Source organism: Saccopteryx leptura, chromosome 5, assembly GCF_036850995.1.
Source record: "Saccopteryx leptura isolate mSacLep1 chromosome 5, mSacLep1_pri_phased_curated, whole genome shotgun sequence".
NCBI classification, from domain to species: domain Eukaryota; kingdom Metazoa; phylum Chordata; class Mammalia; order Chiroptera; family Emballonuridae; genus Saccopteryx; species Saccopteryx leptura.
In genome coordinates, this window is record NC_089507.1 from 49,948,304 (window position 1) to 49,971,028 (window position 22,725).

Consider the following 22,725-nt stretch of genomic DNA (forward strand, 5'->3'; position numbering starts at 1 on the left):
TAGTCCTTTCTCCATGTCCGTGAAATGGCTATTAGTCATTCTTCCCCTTGTCACCTGATCTCCCTCCCTTGTAATCCTGGTACCTCAGTTCTGCTTCTGGTAATAAAAGCTGAGGGAGAAGGAGATTCAGGAGGTCTCTCTTTGCCTCCCTTGGCAGGCCTCCCTCTCTCTTCTTGTTCTTCTTTTTTTTTTTTTTAATTTATATAGCTTTAATTTGGAAAATGTTCAAGAAAAATTAATGAAATACGCTGGTAATCAGTTCTACAAATGGTACCTAACAGATGAGCATAGACTGAGTCAGGGGAAACAAAACATATATAATATACAGAAGTAAGAGGATTTACAGATGCTTTTATGCCTTCCAGAAGTTCACAGATTCAAAGCTCCTCTCAAAGTAAAAAACTCAACTGAACACTACAATGTTTATCCACAGTCAGAAAAAATGACTTCCACATCTATTTTATAAACTTAATTTAACAGCATCACTGGTTTTTGTTCCAGCATTTATCCGACTCACATGAGTTTTTAGGTGAATTGGGCCCAATCTTGAGAATTCCCTCCCTTGAATGGTGGAGCAGTTAGGGGGCGCCCTGGGGGCAGGAGGCCCTGTGCCCCTCACAATGCCCAGCCACACCGCTGGGGCTCCTGCTCTCCGCCTCCAGACTCACAGTGGACAGGACTCCACTCTCTGGCTTATTTACTCCACACAGCTCCTTCCAGGTGTAGTCAGCAAGGTTTACGGGCTGCATCACCCAGGGGTCTGTCACTAGCTTCTCCGAGGTGGTGCGCTGCTCGGGGACCAGTTGCAGCAGCCCAGATAAGAGGTTCATGAGATCTTCTGACACCAGGCACGGGGGGTTTATCACAGCCTCGGTCTCCTCCAGCTCGCTGAAGGGGTTCTCCTCAAAGATGAGTGTGTACAGCCTGACTCCCAGTGACCACATCTCCAGCTCCGGTCCCTTGTGAGGGGGGTTCCCCATGAGCACCTCGGGCGCACAGGACCCGAGCATCCCACAGAAGGTGTCGAAGAGCTTGCCCCTCTCCAGGTAGGCAGCGGAGCCGAAGTCTATGAGCTTGATGGTGAAGTCCTCGGCAATGATAATGTTCTCGTCCTTGATGTCCCAGTGCAGGACGCTCCTCAAGCGCAGATACCCCACCGCCAACACCAGCTGTCGGAAGATGTAACTGGGCAGCGGCTCGTCCAGGCTGGGATGGTGGCCAATGAATGCAAAGAGGTCAGGCCGGAGCCGAGCTTCTCCATCACCAGCTGGAAGAAGCCCTGGCTCTCAAATACATCCAAGACCTTGATGATGTTGGCGTGCTCCACCCTGGACAGGATCGCAATCTCTAATGTAACTTTTCCAAACTTGGGGTCCTCGACCCAGCAATCCTCCAGAACCTTCTCCTTTTTAATAAACTTCACCACCACCTCCTTATTCTGTTCCCTGTCCAGTGCGGGCCACACAAAGCCAAAGGCCCCGCTGCCCAGCGGGCTCAGCGGGCTGTACTTGCGGGAGTACGCGCCCTCGCAGGCTGCCAGCCCCTCCAGCTCCCCCGCTTTGGCCGGCTCCTGATCTGCTGGTGACCACCTCGCCCGGGCTGAGCGGAGGGCGCTCACACGTGGAGTGCGTGGAGCTGGGTGGGCTGGCCAGCAGCAGCTGGGTCCGCTAGCCATGCCAGAGGTCCTTCACCAGCCAGCAGCAGAAGAGCGGCGCAGGGCCCTGGAGCTCCACCCGCTTCACCTCCAGCTGCACACTCAGCAACAGGCCGTCGCGGTGGCAGCAGCTGCCCGTGTAGGTGCCCTCCTGGATGTCGCACTGCGCGCTGGTGGCCGCCACATTGTCCCCTCTCACAGGCGCGGAGGTGACCTGGATGCTCAGCTTGGGCTCCTCTCATGGGCACGTGCCCACAGGGCTGGTTCCCAGCCTGGGCAGGACACAGCCAGGGTTCTCCTTGCCATGCCCATCGTCATATGCCGAGGTGTCAGATGGCTCTGTCCGATCGAGGCCTGGATGGGTCTCACAGAACTGCTGGCGTTCGCCAAGATCGAAACAGGTGCGGGTCAGCAGTAACAGCTCCCTGTTGTGCACGCCCCCGCCCTCTGCCCGCACCACGCTCACATCCACCTCGGAGCCGGCCAGCGAGGGAGGGGCTGACCCCACGGGCTCGGACGAAGCGCAGGAACAGTTGGAAGAAGTTCTGTCCGTCCATTTGCTGAATAACAGTTCTTTGAGGTTTCAGGAAAACAAGTTCCGTTGGGCTCCGGGGCCTCCATGTGTCCAGAATGCCGGGAGGTCTGTCGCCAGGGTGTAGCAGGCCGAGGACTGCCCAAGCGGCTGCCGGACAAGGGGGTGTGTGCGGCCTGGACCAGCTCAACAGAGGAGACGCCCCAAGGCCCCCCCAAGCTCCTGAAGCTCTATGGACAGCTGCTCCTTCAGTGAGCACGCCTGCAGCTCTTCCCTGTCGTCCTGAGCTCTTGGCCACGGCTGCTCCACAGATGGCATCGAGAGCAGGAGCCGCGCTGTCCCTAGTGGGCTGAGGGCCGCGCCCAGGCTCCCTGGGGGCCACTCCGCTCAGCCCCGCGCCCACACTGCCGCATGGGGAGGCCCGCCCCTGCCGGCGGCCCCCTGGCAGTGGCCCGATGACTGGGACTGCTGGCAGTGCTCAAACCCATGTGCTCCAGTTGTGCTTTCTGGGAGGGGCCGCACACTGGACCCTGGCTCCTGTCCTTAACCGGGATCAGAGCTTCCGAGTCTTCACAGGAAGCGAATGGTCTCATGTCGACTGAGTCAGACCTGCTTCCCCCCAAAAGCTCCTGTATGGGGCTCTCTGTTGCCATCGGTTCCAGCTTCTCCAAGACAGTGCCACACTGGTCCTTGGGTGGCAACGGCTGGTGATGGGCTGGTGGGCATCCTTCTGGGATGCTGTCCACCCCTGGAGCAGGCAGGGAGGGCAGGGGAGAAGGGAGCCGGCCTCCGGTGTCCACTGGGCCTGGGTTCTCGTGATGGCTGCTTGGCTCCCCCTTGGCTTTGCTGCCCTGTCTGGTGGCAGCACGTGGTCACCAGCGAGCGTGACATTGCCCCCTGGGTCCTCAGCCCCATTCCAGCCCTGCCGGGCGTCCACGGTTGCCTCCTCAGGCCCACCCGAGCTGCCTGTGTCCAGGTGGTTGGCCAGGTCGGGCAGTGGCATGGAGCGGTTGTGCACAAAGTCCATGTAGTGGTAGAAACCGGGGATCAGGAAGGTGATGTTCTTGCCCCGGAGCTCGGTCCTCCCATAACCGAACAGCGTCAGCGCAAAGCTGTGGTTGATGCCATAGATGGTCCCACCCGGCAGGAGGGTGATGAGGCCACTGGTGGTGGAAAACACCCAGGCAGATGCTGGGCAGCCTGGCTCAGAGGCCGCCCGGCCAGCTTCTGCCTCCTCACTGCTGGGCTTAAGTTTCAGCTTTAAGCTCAAAGGGAAGATGGGACCATCCTTGGCTCTTCCGACAGACCTCTGAATCTTGAGATTCTGTGGGACGTGCCGGCCTGGAACAGGGAGCTGCACGGAAGGGAGGTCTGTGCGGTGCTGCCCGGCCACGTCGTCCCCACACTCGTAGTCGTGCAGGTGAGCAAAGACGCTGTCACATGCCGTGATGGTCCCATCGTTCTGGAAAGAGACCCAGGCTGAGACCCTCTCCACGGGCTCCAGCACGACCACACAGCACAGGCGGGGCTTCTGCTTCATCCTCTTCATCCACACGGACACCGGGATCCTCTCCCCGCTGCGGCTCACGATGTCCACTACTCTGCCAAACACCAGGCAGCGCGGCCGGCGGCCTCCACGTGCTCCTCACTGAGCGCTTCCACCGCGTCCCAGCCGGGCTTCAGGAAGAGCTGCGTGAGCCTCGGGCCGGTGAGGTCGTGGCTGCTCTAACCCAGCAGCCGGCAGGCATTCTCATTGGCCACCAGGATCTCCGAGGCCTTGGCGTCCACCGTGAAGACGGCCTTGTCGGGGTTGCCCGCAGGGGCCGGGAGCAGGGCCGTGGAGCACCCCAAGGACAAGCAGCGCAGCAGTGAGCAGCAGGACGTGCTGGCTAGCGACCCCCCAGATCGTCCTATGCGGGGCTCTGTGCTTTGCCCGTGCAGATGTCCTGGGCAGCCAATGATGGGAGACAGTAGGAGCTCCGTCTGTCTTTGGAGAGTGTCGTCCTGCTCTGGCAGAGTTTCGAGAGCCCATTCCTTCTGCTCAGGTGTCTGTGGGCCGAGGACACAGACTTGCTGAGTTGGGGGGAGGTCTGCACAGTGGGGCCCTCGGTGGGCGCCGGCAAGGGTGGGCCCACGCACAGGCACCTCTGATCCTCGTCAACAGCCGGCGAGCCTCTGTCCTCCATTGGGAGACGGTCGGCCATGGAACAACTGTCAACTGAGGCCGACTACCGACACCTTGCGGGGCTCTTCTTGACATAAATTTGTGTCTTGAGTAGATTTTTTCCATGCAACACCGGTAGTTCCCAGAGGGCTGGAGTACTTACTACACCCCACCTCCAAATACATCTACACTGCAGATTAGCCTCAATATATGATATTTATGAGGGACGCAAACATTCAGTTCATAGCAGGCCTTACCCTGGAGGACACGTTCAGGATCCCCTGCGTGCACCTGAAAGGCAGTGGCCTGCCACTCCCACACTCGCTGCGATGCATCCTCCTCGCCTGGACATGAACAAGGGCCCGGCTCTCGCCTGCAGCACTGCCCTTGACCGGATACTGACAAGACCATTCTCTCTTCCAACTCTCAGGTCTCCCCTTTGCTGCACATTTCCTCCCTACCAAGCACAATAATTAGTGCTTCTTTGTGGGTTTAATTATAAATTTGTTTTGATTAATTAGGCTCAGAGCTGAATTGACAGTTTTTAAGGCGTTGGAGAGGATTCTGGATTTACTTTCTGTTCAGACCCCTGCGCTCTCTGGGATTTCTTTCTCTGACAGCAGCAAAACTTCCAGTTCAAAACTGACTGTGTTAGAAAATGCTTTATGTGTCAAATTAACTATTTGTCACATAAGTACAAAGATAAAATTTCACCATCCTGTATAAGGTGATGGATGTGGATCTTTTTATAGTGCCATGGACCAGGGAACTCAAGAATCAGTGTCTAGCCTTGGGAACAGTGACAAAATTGTCTAATATATTAATTTGTGCTGTGACACATTACTTATGATGTAACATTCCAAATAGTTCTGTTAATGGCAAAAGTAGACCTTGGTTCTTGAATTGTGGTTAGGAAAGGAATTCAGAGCTCAGACTCAAACTCATCACGAGAGAAGCTTTACTCAGTAAGCAAAGTAAAAGTACATCGAAAGAAAAGTTTTAAGCAGGCGGCTCAAAGAGCTGCCCTGGGGTGTGGGCTAAGGATCTGTATGGCCAGTAGACGCAGCCACCATCACAGCCACCTGGCCCATGCAGGTTCACATTGGATTTGGACAGATGGTAATGAAACAATGGAGCCTAGAACTGGTGGGCCATTATCTTTAATCCTAGCTCACACTCGCTGAGCGAGATATACACACAGTGGGAAAATACTTTCCTTTCCATTCAGGGCTCCCAAAGCCACTGACTTATCTGAGTATTCCTAGAATCAAAGGTTTCTAGCTCACCAGCCTTATTCACCTCTGTTCTCCATCTCCTTCTCTCTGCACAAACTCTGCACAAATGGCTTCCCCTTCAGCACTCTGCCATCTTGGCTGCTTCTCCTCTGCAATGATAATTTCAGGAACTGAGAGAGAGAGAACCCCTGGTCTTCCTTATTTTATAGTGTAGAATTTAAAGCCTTTAAGCCAGTATACAAATAAGGAAGTCTCTGATACAAAGCCACTCATCTGAGGCATAAATGGGATTCCTCATAAGAGTGCACCACCAACATCATGCAACAGTCAAGGCTGTGGAGAAAAGCTCAGTTTTGAGAAGATCTTAGTATTAAAAGGATGGGAAAGGCTTAGTCTTAAAACTAAGCCTTAGGCTATAAGGACCCTGCCTGCTTACAACCTGTCCCCACACCCAATGCAAACTATAAGAGAGCAAACATATACATCATATTTGCAAACTTACTTGATCCACAGGGTCCTTTTTACCCAAGGGGTAAGGAGGGGAGAATTAACTGCTTTTTTTCTTCGAGCTGACCTATTAGGGCTCATCCTGTTGTCTCTTTTCCTTATAGGGAAGTGAAATGGGGTCTTTCTCCAGCCCCTTTGTTCTTCTCTGTGGGGGTCTCTTGCATGACTAGCCACATGCCAGGGTGTAAAGCCAGTATCCAGGCTGCCATCACCACCTGGCCCATGCAGGTTTGCATGGGATTCAGACAGTCGGTAAAGAAACAACGGAGCCAAAAACTGGTGGGCCATTACCTTTAATCCTAGCTTGCACCCAGCGGGCAAGTAAAAAACACACACTGGGCTCCAAAACCCACTCACATTCAGTGCTCACAAAGTTACTGACTTATCCGAGTTTCCTAGAATCAAAGGTTTCTAGCTCACCAGTCTTTATTCCCCTCTGGTCCCCATCTCCGTCCTTCTCCCCGCACAAACTCTGCACAAACTGGCTGCTCACTTAGCACTCCGCTATCTTGGCTGCTTCTCCTGGCCACATGGCCTCTTTCTGCTCTCCTCTCTGCTCTCTCCTCTAATGATAATCTCAGGAACCAAGAGAGCAAGCTCCCGTTCTGTCCCCATTTTATAGTGTAGATTCAAAACCTTTAATCCAATATACAAAATAGGGAAGTCTCTAATACAAAGTCACTTCTCTGAGGCATGATGGGATTGTACCACCCCACATCAAAAAGGGTGGGAAAGGCTTAATCCCAAAACCAAGCCCCAGGCTACAACGATCCTGCCCACAGCCTGCCCCCAACACACATTAATATCACCTGGGCAACAGCCTCCATGTGGGCAGCACCATCTTTAACAAAGTGAGCATAATATATTTTATCTGCCCTACACTGGGGAAAAAAGGTCAGGGGGACAACCTGACCCACATGACACAGACAATCTAAGGGGAGGAAAAGGTGCCTTGGGGGTGAGTTCCTGATTAACAACACTTATCTACAGTCCTTGTTCGGTCAGTTCTGTCCCTGCTTGCTGTCCAGTACTTTCTGCCCTGATGACCTTCAGTAACTGACCCATTGTCCTTGCTCTGCTCATGTCTGTCTAACTGCTTACACAGTTTCTCAAAATTTTAAAGCCTCCTCCCCCCACGGAAATTATCTTAGGTCTCTACCTGCAAAAATCAAAGTAAACACTGAAGCCGGTAATATTTAGCCCAGCAGAGCAGACCCAAGAGTCCCAATGAAATTTGTAGGAAGAGTCCAACCAAGAGACTGAAGATCAGGAATTGAATCTTATCCCTGCCACTCACTATCTGATTAGGACTCTCAGACATCCAGCTCAAATGAGCGGAGGCAAACGGGAATGTTTGAGATCATATGACTGGAAAGTATAGGAATTAGTCTTCAGACACAGCTAAATCTAGGAGATCGAAGCATGTTGCCAAGGCTCTATGGCTCTCTCTCCTGTACTGGGCCTCTTTATATTTTATACTGGCTTTATTTGTAAACAGTATGTTCAAGGTGGTTAGGGCAGACGGCCAATGGCAACAATAGGTATGCATGGATGGGCCTTACAACTCTCAGTCCAGTTCAAAGGAAGTGCCTCTCTCTCTGAACCTTCGTAAGCAAAATTTTACACTAGTCTATTTTTATCTCATCTGGGTCATTGGCCCACCCTGAATAATCACTGTAGCAAAGGAATAAAAATAATCTGAATCATGCAGCTGTGTCTTATACCCCTTCTTATGGTGTTAGGCAGATAAAGTTATTTTTTCTCCCCCTTGTTAAAGATGGCCACTCCCCACATGGATGGCCATTGCCTAGGTGATAATATTAATTGCCTTCATGCTTGGAAAAAGGCTTAGTTATACTAATGTGTGTTGGGGGAGGGCTTTTGCACCAAAAGGTTTTAAGAGGAGGAGCTAGGAGGCCATTGGAGGAGAGTAATCACATTCTTATAGGGAGGAAGAGCCCAGGTTGGAGCAGGGCAGGGAAGCCACAGCAAAAATGGCAGAATGGGGGAAGGAGAAGCCAGTTCGTGGAGGAGAAGGAGATGGGGAACAGAGGTGAATAAGGCTGGTGAGGTAGAAACCTTTGATTCTAGGAAAACTCGGATGAGTCAGTAGCTTTGTGTTTGTTGTTACTCGCTTGCCAAGTGAGAGTCTAGAATAAAGGAAAATGGACCACCAGTTTTCGGCTCCACTGTTTCATTACCATCTGTCTGAATCAAATGCAAACCTGCGTTGGCCAGGCGGCTGTGATGGCCGTGGCTACTGACTTTACATATGGTAAGATAGCAGGGGAATCAAAACAGTAATAGAATCATCATAACCACCTGCACTGGGGAAACATGGTCCAAGAAATGAAAGATCAGATGCTATTATCAGACACGAAAGAAGACGGGATAGACAAACAAAACCACCAGAAATTGGCTACATCACCTGTTTAAACCAATCACTAATTTTATCTGAAAAATAGTGCTCAGAATGTCTCTATCCACTTTACATGGAAGTAAAAGCACAAAAAATCCCTAAGTAAATAGGACTTTGGAGAGAAAATATTTTAGATGCTCTAAGAAACAAATTTTATCTCTTGATATAATTATATAATTATATATTTTGGAGAGAAAATATTTTAGATGCTCTAAGAAACAAATCATATCTCTTGATATCTCTTGAACACTGCTTTTGAAAGTAAAAATGTGCACTAACACTTTAGAAAAGAATTTGGCTTTGTAAAACTGAATATTCATAAACCCTGCACAACCCACAAATTTCATTCCTAAGTGGCAGAGACAAAGGTGATCACAAACATCTATCTGTCCCTTGCATTAGGTTTGGCTTTACGGCTACTTCGGGTAAAGGAAATGTGAATAGTGTCATCTATCACTTCTGGGATAAGACAAAAACCCTAAGCAGTTCTACAATGTCCCTCTTACTCTCTAAGAAGGCAACGGTCTTAAGTTCCTGAAGACATAACTAATGATGGAATAGCCTCTGTCAGCCTGGGTCCCTGACCCTCCCCCACTAAGAAGTCAACCTTTGTTGGGTTAAGCAATCTATATCTAGGGGTTAATTTTTCACAGCATAATATGCTTATCCTTTCTGATACAATCTTCAAGAGAAACTTTTGTACATATACACAATGATCATACCAGCACTGTTCAAAATACTAAAGATGTTTATGCAACGTGAATGCCCACTGACTTATGCATTTTTTAAAAATCACAGTATATTTACATAGTAAAGTATTACACAGCAATAAAATGCCTTGCTACAATAATCATTATCTATGAATTTTAACAACATAATGACAAGAAAAAATGTAAGCAAGTCTCAAAAGATGGCATATAGTGTGATGGCCTTTCAAAGTTTAAAAATAAGCAAAGGAAAATATATCATGTAGGCATATAGCTATTTGTAAATTTTAACTTAATTTATTAGGGTGACATTTCTTAATAAAATTGTATAGATTTCAGGTATACAATTCTATAACACATTATCTCTATATTGTATTGTATATTTACCACTCCAAGTCCAGTCTCCTTTCATCACCATTTATCTTCCACAAAAACAAAAAACAAACAAAAAAAAGACCTCATAGACACAGACAGCAGTATGGTGATTGATTACCAGAGGGAAAGAGAGTTTGAAGGAAGGTAGAAGAAGGTATCTGGATTTTTTTAAAAACAAGAAAACGACCATCACTAACATTAGTTTAGTGTTTACTTTGAGAGGTGACATGGGAGATGGAAGAGGAAAAACATAAAAGTAAATATAATTTACAAGTAATTGCCAAGTACTGAATATTTGTGTCCCCCAAAAGTCAAATTGGTTTGGTTTGGTTTTAGGAGGATGAAGATAATATCTGAAATGTGAGACTGAAAGCCACATAATCCTATCAGAGGTACTATTTCCTCCACATTTCAGTTTTCAAACATTTCTCTATAGAATGGGCAGTCACTGGCAAAAATGGGAAGCTGTTCGAGTCTGTCTTTGGCTAACCAATCTCTAAATGTATGTGCTTTTCCCTTACAGCCCCTTAGATGCCTTTATCTTCATATTCTCTCCAGTCTCTCATCTACCAAAACATGGCTTTTACAGCAAGCTTGGACTTTTCTCTGTCAAGTATTCTTCAAGTTTCTCTGTCAAGTATTCTTGTTCTCTCCACTCTCTAAACACTTCCCAAGGGCAATCTCAACAAACATGGCTTTGACAGTTTATATGCTGGTAAACTCCCCTTTATACAGTTCTCTCCTGAGCAGCAAAATAACTTTGCTATCTTATCATCTCTATTTGGCATCTGACAGACATCTTTAATTCAAAACATACATTATTCACTTTTTAACTTCCCCCAAAATCTGCTCTTTCTCCTTCCCCTTTTTGATTAATGAATGCTGCTATTAGTTATGTTGTTTCTAGAACCATGGTTCTGGAGTTAACCCTAGACAATTTCCTACCTTTAAATACCTGAGTGAATGTTGCTAGCTTTCCATTGGGACAGCAGGGCAAAAATGGTTAGGGAAGATGTGAAGACCATTCCTAAACACACGTGAACCACTCCCACAAACTCCCATAAGTAACTGCAGAGAGTTGGGGCATGGATTTTAGAGACCAGGTTTTATGTTATCATGTAAAACTATAAACCAGAAGAATTTAAGTTACTCAGTTTTAGACCAGTAACACATAGAAATAGTCAAATTACATAGTTTGGATGTCTGTTTCCTACGCTGTATCATAACTGCCTAGAAAGTATGGGCTATGTTTTATTAATCTTTGATTTCTCAATACCTACCATGGTATATATGCCTACCAACATAAAGTAGATAACAATACTATTTGTTATTTACATGAATAAGTCAGTATAAAATGTAACCTTGACAGGCCCTGGCCGGTTGGCTCAGTGGTAGAGCGTCGGTCTGGCGTGCAAGAGGTCCCGGGTTCGATTCCCGGCCAGGGCACACAGGAGAGGCGCCCATATGCTTCTCCACCCCTCCCCCTCTCTTTCCTCTCTGTCTCTCTCTTCCCCTCCCGCAGCAGCGAGGCTCCATTGGAGCAGAATGGAGATGGCCCGGGCGCTGGGGATGGCTCCTTGGCCTCTGCCCCAGGCGCTAGAGTGGCTCTGGTCACAAAAGAGCGACGCCCCGGAGGGGTAGAGCACCCCCCCCCCCCCGTGGGCAGAGCGTCGCCCCTGGTGGGCGTGCCGGGTGGATCCCGGTCGGGCGCATGCAGGAGTCTGCCTGACTGTCTCTCCCCGTTTCCAGCTTCGGAAAAATACAAAAAAAAAAAAAAATGTAACCTTGACAGAGCTATTTACATGTGTATGATTGAGGACATTTGGTGGCATGGTGAGCCACCTCTGAGCCCCTGCCCACAGAAGGAACCACTCCTAAGTGAGCCCACACAGTCCTTTCTCAGTAAGAGAATTGTTTCAGAGCAAGGCTGCCTGACTCTTTGCCAGCAAGTTATCTTGCCTTGCACTTAACATGTTTTCTAACTCCACATAAATAAGCAAACAGTATAAGAAGGAAAAGAAAAGGCAAGAGTTCAGGAACAAATAGCTTACTATGTTTTGGAAACATCTGCCTCAAAGGATTTGGCAGCACAATTCATAATCATTTTGTCTTTGTTTTTTCTGAAGCATCAACAAATAATATCATAGAAAGAGGCAAATACTCTCACAGAATGTAAATGAGATGAAATAAAGAGACTGTTATTTCTACCAGCTTAAATATTTACCAGTCCGGTTTATAGAGATCATAATGAATAGGCGACTGCTCCTGGTCAGGGGAGCGCTGGATAGTTGTTGTAAGTTTATCCAGTGGAAATTGAGTATTTACTCTCTTCTATAATTTTAATGTTTGTTAAAGCATGTTCATTTATTTACCTTGTGGGATTCCAGATTTTTGTCAGGTTATTTCCTTTATGTTGTAAGAACCAATGTCAGATATTCATTGTGGTGACACTTGTAAAACCACCCAGTGAAATATAATGAGGCCTGAAGTCAATAAATTAATAATGTTGACCTGAAAAAAAGAGGAAAAGCACAACTTCTACCCACCAGTCACTATTAACTTCACCACTAATGCCACAAAAAGAACACTGTGCCCATGGCAACCCAGCAGTTGAACTCCAACGGTCGGTTTTTATTTAGTCTTAGAAGAGGGGGCATGGATGTGCTTTCACATGCCCGCCATAGTAAATAATAACTTCCAAATCTGGCATTTCCTGATAATGTAACAAGCTTATAAAACAGCTTTCATCCAAGACCTTAAAAACGCTCAAATCAAGAACATATTATCCGCATTTGAAAGATAAGAAAACCCCTAAAGATTATGCAATTTGCCCAAGGTTGGACAGAAAAACTTACTAAAGCAAAAATATAGCTCAAGGTAACTAGCTCCCTGTCTGTTGTTCTAATTAGACAATCCTCTCCTGTGTTGGGTTTGAAAGTCTGCCTTAGGTTCTCAAAACCCTCCAACAGATCACTGAAGTCCAGGAAATGTTCCCAAAGGGCAGCTGTGGTTAATTGAACATCTTGCAACTTATAAGATTCTGTTATTAGTCTCATTAATTAGTTTAAAGCATTTCTCACAAAACAAATTCTCAAAACACATGAAAATTAAGGATTTCCCCCTTGTTTTATAATCTCATAAATTAAGACATTAAAAACAAATTATAATTGAAATGAACATATCACATTTTCATTTACAACTCAATAGAAAAATAAAGCTGTGAAATGTACTCAGTTAAGGTCACTGCAAAGAGGCTGAAAGTGCAAAAGTCAAACACAAGCATTCCTTCATGGCAAAGAGAGCATTCTGAATTAAGTAGCACAAAAAATAATTTGAGTAAATTGCCTAACACAGGCAAAGCTCTCAAAAACACTAAGTGATAATATCTAAGATGTTTCTTTTTGTGTTTGTGCTGCTGCACTTGCTGTTCCCTAAACCCTGGCCACCTTTCCTCTTTTCTCCTTCTTCATCATGGTAATTCCCATAAGACCCAACTTAGGTATCACCTTTTTCCTGAATCCTTGCCTGCCCTTTCCATTTTCCACCTCATCCCTCCAGACCAGAATGTAGCCCTCCTCAGTGTTACCATGACCCTTTTGGCTTTTCTTCATCAACCACCTACTTCAGTGTTTGAATGGTCTCTCCCATGCATCAGATTAGACCGACCTCCAAGAAAGCAGGAAAAGTTTCCATTTTGCAGAAGTGGGAGAGGAGCCAGTGATTATTTCTATTCCTCCAAATCTGTGTCAACATTTATTATGGGCTGGGCAGATAAAACATATTATGCTCACTTTGTTAGAGATGGTGCTGCCTACATAGAAGCCCATCACCCGGGTAATGATATTAGTTGCCCTTCTTGCTTGGGATGGGCGTGATTATGTTAATATGTGTTGGGGGAGGGCTTTGATGCCAAAAGGTTTTAAAAGGAAGAGAGATCACGTTGTTCTGGGAGAAGAGTGATTACAATCTAGGAGAAGCCCATGCTGTAGGAGAGTAGAGAAAGGCCACATGGAGGAAAAGAGAGGCAGCCAAGATGGTGGAGTGCTAAAGAAAAAGCCAGTTTGTGCAGAGAGAAGGAGATGGGGAACAGAGGTGAATAAGGCTAGTGAGCTAGAAACCTTTGATTCTAGGAAACTCAGATAAGTCAGTAGCTTTGTGAGCACTGAATGAGTGGGTTTTGGAGCCCAGTGTGTGTTTTACTTGCCCACCAGGTGCAAGCTAGGATTGAAGGTAATGGCCTACCAGTTCTTGGCTCCATAGTTTCTTTACCAACTGTCCAAATCTAATGCAAACTTGCATGGACCAGGCGGCTTTAATGGTGGCTGTGGCTACTGGCTTTTCATTATGGTATTTTTAATTTTAGCCATTTTAATAAGTTTATAGTGGTATCTCATGGTTTTAATTTTCATTTTCCTGATGACTCTGAAGGAATATTAAGCATCCTTTTTATGTGCTTATTTACCCCACATATTTTCTTTGGTGATATATTAGCTCAAATGCTCTGCCTATTTTTCAATTGTGATTTTTGTTTCCTAACTGAGTTTAGAGTGTTCTTTACCAATGCTTGATACAAGGTCTTTATCAGATATATGATTTGCAAATATTCTTTCCCAGTCTGTGGCTTGTTTTTCATTCCCTTGAGAGTGTCTTTCAAACATGGTGAAGAAAAAAGCCATACAAGTTCAGGAAGCACTGAGTCCCAATCAATATGAACCCAAAGAGACCCACACCAAGATACATTATAATTAAAATGGCAAAGGTCAAAGAAAAAGAGAGAATCTTTTTTTAATTTTATTTCTTGATTTTAGAGCAAAGGGGGGAAAGAGCAGGAATCATCAACTCATAGTAGTTGCTTCACACATATGCCTTGACCAGGCAAGCCGAGGTTTCATGCCAGCAACCTCAACATTCCAGGTTGATGATCTATCTACTGCATCACCACAAGCCAGGCAACAAAAATAGAACCTTAAGAACATCAAAACAGAGACAGTTGGTTACCTACTAACTGTCCTTAGGGAGTTCCCATAAGGCTATTAGTTGACTTTTCAACAAAAACACTTTGGGCCAAAAATGGTTGGCATGAAATATTGAAAGTGATGAAAAGCAAGACTATTATATAAAATCAGACACAAAATAAAGAGCTTCCCAGACCAAATAAATAAATTAATTAATTAATATCACCAAACTAGTACTGCAAGAAACAGTAAAGGGCCTGCTTTAAAAATAAAAAGGGGAAAAAAGGAAATAGAGAGAAAAAGCAACACAGTTAAAAAGACTAAAATGGCAATAAATAAGTACCTATCAATAATAAGTGCAAATGCATTAAATGCTCTAATCAAGACACAGAATTAAAAAAAAATGACCATATATATGCTATTTATAAGAGACTCACCTCAGAACAAAATATACACACAGACTGAAAGTGACAGGACAGAAAAAAAGATTTCGTGGAAATGAAAATGAAAATAGAAAAGGCTGGGAGAAGAATACTTGTATCAGACAAAATAAACTTGAAAACAAAGGCCATAACAAAATACCAAAAAGGTCACTAAATGATACTAAAGCGATCAATCCAACATAAAGATATAACCTTTGTAAACACATATGCACCCAATATAAGAGCACTTAAATATATAAAGAAAACTTTGGTTAACATCGAGGGAGAGATTGACAGCAATACAATCATAGAGGGGAATTTTAACACCCCTTCAGACAAAAAAATCAACAAGGAAACAAAGACCATAAACAACACACTGGATCAAATGAATTTGACTGATATTTACAGAACATTTCCTCCCAAAGCAGCACAATATATATTCTACATGGAACATTCTCAAAGATAGACAAGCTAGGGCACAAAATAAATCTTAGTAAATTCAAAAAGAATGAAATCATATCAAGCGTCTTCTCTGACAACAATGATATGAAACTAAAAAGCAATTTCAAAAAATTCCTGAAAAATATTCAAACGCATGGAGGCTAAAAACATGTTATTAAATAATGAATGGATTAACAATGAGATCAAGGAAGAAATTAAAAGTTTTCTGGACCCTGACCAGGTGGTGGCATAGTGGATAGAGCATTGGCCTGGGGTGTTGAAGCCTCATATTTGAGACCCCGAGGTCAACAGCTTGAGCATGGGCTCATCCAGCTTAAGCATGGGCTCACCAGCTTGAGCGTGGGGCTTCGGCCTTGAGCTTAGGATCATATGCATGATACCATAGTCGCTGGCTTGAGCCCAAAAGTCACTGGTTGAAAGCCCAAGGCTGCTGGCTTAAAGCACAAGGTTTCTGGCTTGAGCAAGGGGTCACTCACTCTATTGGAGTCCCCGAGTAAAGGCACATATGAAAAAGCAATCAACAAACAACTAAGGAACCACAACAAAGAATTGATGCTTCTCATCTCCCTCCCTTCCTGTCTGTCAGTCCCTCTCTCCTTCTCTCAATAAACAAAATTTAAAAAAAAGGTCTTTAGAGACAAATGAAAATGAACACACAACAACCCAAAAATCTATGGGACACAGAAAAAGCAGTCCTGAGAGAATAGTTCATAGCATTACAGGGTGTTGGACAGATAAAATGTATTATGCTCACTTTGTTAAAGATGGTGCTGCCCACGTGGAGGCCGTTGCCCAGGTGATATTAATGTGTGTCTCTGTGGGCTGTGGGCAGGTAGGATCCTTGTAGCCTGGGGCTTGGTTTTAGGACTAAGCCTTTTCCACCCTTTTTGATGTGGGGTGGTACAATCCAATCATGCCTCAGATAAGTGACTTTGTATTAGAGACTTCCCTATTTTGTATATTGGATTAAAGGTTTTGATTTCTACACTATAAAATGAGGACAGAACAGGGGCTTGTTCTCTTAGTTCCTGAGATTAGCATTAGAGGAGACAGCAGAGAGCAGAGAGAGGCCACATGGAGGAGGCCAGGAGAAGTAGCCAAGATGTCAGAGTGTTGAGTGAGAGGCCAGTTAGACCAGAGTATGTGCAGGGAGAAGGAAGGAGATGGGGAACAGAGGTGAATAAGTTTGGTGAGCTAGAAACCTTTGATTCTAGGAAACTCGGATAAGTCAGTAGCTTTGTGAGCACTGAATGTGAGTGGGTTTTGGAGCCCAGTGTGTGCTTTTACTTGCCCGCCGGGTGCAAGCTAGGATTAAAAATGATGGCCCATCAGTTTTTGGCTCCATTGTTTCTTTACCGACTGTCTGAATCCATTGCAAACCTGCATGGGCAAGGCGGCTGCTGTGATAGTGGCCCTGGCCACTGGCTTTATACAGGGTTACCTCAAGAAGCAAGAAAAATCTCAAACAATCTAACCCTACACCTAAAAGAACTAGAAAAAGAACAAACAAAAATCCCAGAGTAAGCAAAATGAAGGAAATAATAAAGATCAGAGTAGAAATAAATGACAGAGACTAAAAAAAAGGACAAAAGATTAATGAAACCAAAAGGTGGTTCTTTGGAAAGATAAACAAGATTGATGAACATTTAACCAGAATCATCAAGAAAAAAAGAGAGAGAATCCAAATAAATAAAATCAGAAATAAAAGAGATGTAACAACTGACACCACAGAAACACAAAAGTTGTAATAAACAACGATATATAACCTAGGCAACTGGAAACATTTCTAAAAACATACAACCTTCCAAAACTGAATTGGGAACAATCAGGAAATCTGAATAGACTGATTACAATAAAAAAAAAATCAAAGCAATAATCAAAAAAATTCTCAAGAAACAAAAGTCCTGGACTGGATGGTGTGAAAATAAGTTTACCAAACATTCAAAGAACTAATGTTAATATAAATTCGGAGGGACCCAAAACATGAAAGACAGAAATAAGGCCCGTAGTTACACACCAAAGCTTTATTGTTTAGCTTGGCCAAGTGGCGGCAGCTCCGACAGAAATCTGAGGGAGAGTGCGCCGGCCCTTTGTTCTACTTAGTTTTTATAGTTTTGTAAGTGGGAAGTACAGAAGCAAAAATTGCAATTAGGAGCCCCTTACCACTATTGGTTATAGTCATATGTCCTTTAACATGATAGGACCACGTTAAATTTGCAAGCTATACATCATTTTGGGGAAAACAAAGTTTACAAGCCAACACAATGGTAGAAAGATCTCTCTTTACATATTAAAGGCATTCCTATATTATCTAGTGTTTATCTGCTATGTCTCTGTCCAGAGTCACACACACATTTACATAGGAGAGGTAGTTTCGGTGGGGACAAATGCCCGCAAATGACTCAATGCTATAAGAAAAGGTTTATTTTGGTTTTTCTCTTCCTGCACCTGGCTAGCCATTCACCCCTTTCCCTCAGGTGTGGTGGAATGTCTCGGAATCCATGTTTTCCTCCCCTTGCATTTACAGTACAATGCCAAGGGCCATCCTGGTTATGCCAATCACACAGTACAGAGACTATTCTCACAATTTCTCTGCACACCTTAATCCAAATTAATAAAATGTTCTCCAAGCCTCCTAAAATATTAATATTAATTCTGTAGCCTTTGGTACTTTACAACACCTGCGGATGAAATGGCTCAGTGGCTCCTCATTAACACCTATCTGTATCAAACTATTTCAAAAAATTCAAGAGGTAGAAAAACTTCCAAGCTCTTTTTACAAGGCCAGCATTATCCTAATTCCAAACCAGATAAAGATACAACAAAGAAAGAAAATTAAAGGCCAATATCTTTAATGAACATAGGTGCTAAAATCCTCAACAAAATATAGGAAAACAGATCCACATACTTTAAAAAGATCACACATCATAATTGTAAAGCCAGAAGCCACGGCCAGGGCCACCATCAGAGCAGCCCAGCCCTTGCAGGTTCGCATTGGATTCGGACAGTCGGTAAAGAAACAGCGGAGCCAAAAACTGATGGGCCATAGTCTTTAATTCTAGCTTGCACCCGGCGGGCAAGTAAAAATACACACTGGGCTCCAAAACCCACTCACATTCAGTGCTCACAAAGCCACTGACTTATCCGAGTTTCCTAGAATCAAAGGTTTCTAGATCACCAGCCTTATTCTCCTCAGTTCCCCATCTCCTTCCTTATCCCAGATCCATACACTACACAAACTGGCATCTCACTCAGCACTCCACCATCTTGGCTGCTTCTTCTGGCCACATGGCCTCTTTCTGCTCTCTGCTATGCTCCCTCTGCTCTCTCATGCTAATCATCCCAGGAACCAAGAGAGCAAACTCTGTTCTGCCCCCATTTTATATTGTAGCTTCACAACCTCTAATCCAATATACAAAATAGGGAAGTCTCTAATACAAAGTCACTTCTCTGAGGCATGATTGGATTGTACCACCCCACATCAAAAAGGGTGGGAAAGGCTTAATCCCAAAACCAAGCCTCAGGCTACAATGATCCTGCCTGCCCCCAACACACATTAATATCACCTGGGCGATGGCCTCACGTGGGCAGTACCATCTTTAACAAAGTGAGTATAATACATTTTATCTGCCCAACAATAATCAAGTGAGATTTAGTCCAATGATGCAAAGTTGGTACAATATCTGCAAATCAATGATACACCACATAAACAAAATGAAGTATAAAAATCACATGATCATATCAATAGATACAGAAAAAGCATTTGACAAAATCCAGCACACATTTTTTTTTTTTCTGAAGCTGGAAATGGGGAGAGACAGTCAGACAGACTCCCGTATGCGCCCAACCGGGATCCACCCGGCACGCCCACCAGGGGGCGATGCTCTGCCCACCAGGGGGCGATGCTCTGCCCCTCCGGGGCATTGCTCTGTTGCAACCAGAGCCACTCTAGCGCCTGGGGCAGAGGCCAAGGAGCCATCCCCAGTGTCCGGGCCATCTTTGCTCCAATGGAGCCTCGGCTGCGGGAGGGGAAGAGAGAGACAGAGAGGAAGGAGAGGGGGAGGGATGGAGAAGCAAATGGGCGCTTCTCCTGTGTGCCCTGGCCGGGAATCGAAACCGGGACTTCTGCATGCCAGGCCGACGCTCTACCACTGAGCCAACCGGCCAGGGCCCAGCACACATTTTTGATTTAAAAAAAAACTAAAAACAAAACTGTCTTCAAAGTGGTAATAGAGAAATTACACCCCAATATAATAAAAGTCATATATGACAAACCCACAGCCAACATCATTCTCAATAGGCAAAACTAAATGAGTTTTTCTTAATATCACAAACAAGACATGGATGTCTGCTTTCACCACTCTTATTCCACATGGTACTGGAAGTACTAGCCACAGCAACAGTCAAGAAGTAATAATAGGCAACCAAATTAGAAAAGAGGAAGTAAAAATCATTATTTGTAGACTGCAGTATTCCAGCCCACTGGGAACTACCGGTGTCATGTGGAAAAAACGTACTCAAGACACTGTTTGGCAGATAAAATATATTAGGCTCACTTTGTTAAAGATGGTGCTGCCCACATGGAAGCCCGTTGCCCAGATGGTATTGCCCTTCTTGCTTGGGATGGGTGTGATTATATTAATGAGTGTTGGGGGCGGGCTGTGGGCAGGCAGGATCCTTGTAGCCTGGGGCTTGGTTTTGTGACTAAGCCTTTCTCACCCTTTTTGATGTAGGGTGGTGCACTCTCATGAGAAATCCTGTTATGCCTCAGATAAGTGACTTTGTATCAGAGACATCATTGTTTGTATATTGTATTAAAGGTTTTGGTTTCTACGCTATAAAGTGGGGCAGGCCGGGAGCTTGCTCTCTCTCGGTTCCTGAGATTAGCATTAGAGGAGAGAGCAGAGAGGAGAGCAGAGAGAGGCCACGTGGAGGAGGCCAGGAGAAGCAGCCAAGATGGTGGAGTGTTGAAGGAGAAGCCAGTTTGTGCAGAGAGGAGATGCGGAAGAGAGGTGAATAAGGCTAGTGAGCTAGAAACCTTTGATTCTAGGAAACTCGAATAAGTCAGTAGCTTTGTGAGCACTGAATGAGTGAGTTTTGGAGCCCAGTGTGTGTTTTCACTTGCCTGCCAGGTGCAAGCTAGGATTAAAAGGTAATGGCCCACCAGTTCTTGGCTCCGTTGTTTCATTACCATCTGTCTGAATCAAATCGAACCTGCATGGGCCAGACGGCTGTGATGGTGACTGTGACTACTGCTTTACAGACACAAATTTACTTCAAGAGGAAGAGAGAGGGAGGACTGACAAGGGAAGCAAAAGAGAGAGACCTCCTGAATCTCCTTCTCCCTCAGCTTTTATTATCAAAAGCAGAACAGAGGCAACAGGATTACAAGGAAGGGAGATCAGGTGACAAGGGGAAGAATGATTAATGGCCATTTTGCTGACATGGAGAAAGGGTTAATTTTGTCAGAACATTCTTTACTTTTGCTAATTAACAAGCACAAAAGAAAGGGCAATCCAGGATCTTTAGACTACCTTTCTAAAGCCCTTTCACATGCATTCCTTTGTGTCTGCACAAAGGTCACACACTCACTCACACAGCTTCTTGGTGTTTGTATCCAAGAGACATTCACTCAGGGCTTTTAACTAAAGTTCCCCAATCCAAGTCATAGAGCATACTCATAGAGCTTCAAGGTTAGATGGGTGATTCCCCACAGCAGATTGTGACAAGGTGCTAAGAAACTCTAAAAACTGTTAGCATTAGCATTTTAAAAGGAAAAGTCAGCCCCCCCCCCCCCACCTCTCCTTTCTAAGGGAGAAAAGAAAAAAGAAGAAGGGTTAACTACTTCCTATAATTCTCTGAAAGGGTGCCTGGAGCCACTTGCCACACAGATCAAAGAAGATAGAATGTATCTGGAAACCCTTCCTCTTCTCTTTTCTTAAAAGCCTTTAGAAAAGAATGTTTATGGACCTTAATTAAGAATTCCTACACTCTGACTCACCCTCCCATCCTAAAGTCATGAGAATGAGGAATACCTCTAGACAAGAGATCACAAGCTCCTCCTTACCCACTCCAATCATTATGTGATTTTGTCTTTAAAAGCAGGCTCAGGCCCTGGCCGGTTGGCTCAGTGGTAGAGCGTCAGCCTGGTGTGCAGAAGTCCCGGGTTCGATTCCCGGCCAGGGCACACAGGAGAAGCGCCCATCTGCTTCTCCACCCCTCCCCCTCTCCTTCCTCTCTGTCTCTCTCTTCCTCTCCCGCAGCCGAGGCTCCATTGGAGCAAAGATGGCCTGGGCGCTGGGATGTCTCCTTGGCCTCTGCCCCAGGCGCTAGAGTGGCTCTGGTCACAGCAGAGCGACGCCCCAGAGGGGCAGAGCATCGCCCCCTGGTGGGCAGAGCGTCGTCCCCTGGTGGGCGTGCCGGGTGGATCCCGGTGGGGCGCATGCGGAAGTCTGTCTGACTGTCTCTCCCGGTTTCCAGCTTCAGAAAAATACACACACACACAAAAAAAAAAAAAGCAGGTTCAGAACTGTATTGGGGCCTACATAATTTGGGATTGTGCCTTGTGTAGCTAGCCGGCTAATAAACTCATCTTTAAATTTTTCCTGTAACTTGGGTGTTTTTGTGGAACTCGCTAGTCACTTTACAACAAGATGACATGACATTATATATAAAATCTCTAAAAACTCCACCAAGAAAACAACTACCAGACCTAGTAAATGAATTCAACAAAGTGGCAGGATACAAAATAAATATTCATAAATTGGGGCATTTTTATATACTAACAATCAAAAAGAGAAATTAGATTGTTACATTTACTATTGCAACAAAATAATAAGTTACTTAGGAATAAATTTATGCAAGGAGGTAAAAGACTTATAGTCAGAAAACTGTAAGACTGAAAAAAGAAATCAAGGAAGATACAAATAAGTAGAAACAGATACCGATTCCTTGAATAGAAAAGATTCACATCATTAAAAAGCCCATACTACCTAAAGCAATTTGTAGATTCAACACCGTTTCTATTAAAATACTAATAGCATATCTCACAGATCTAAAACAAATATTTCAAAAATGTATATGTAATCACAAAAAATCTTAAATAGCTTCAGCAATTTTGAGAAAGAAGAATAAAGTTGTAGGTATCACAATATCTGATGTCAAACTATACTACAAGTCTATAGTAATCAAAACAGTATGGTATTGAGAGAAGAACAGCTATATAGATCAATAGAACAGAATAGAGAGCACAAGGCATCTAAATCCATAACACATTGAGAGCGCCTGACCTTG

At 45.0% G+C, this 22,725-nt stretch overlaps 1 pseudogene; it reads right to left on the reverse strand.

The window, feature by feature from the left end:
* Nucleotides 1-578: 578 nt before the first annotated feature.
* Nucleotides 579-4,372, reverse strand: LOC136406475 (PAS domain-containing serine/threonine-protein kinase pseudogene; annotated as a pseudogene).
* Nucleotides 4,373-22,725: the final 18,353 nt, after the last annotated feature.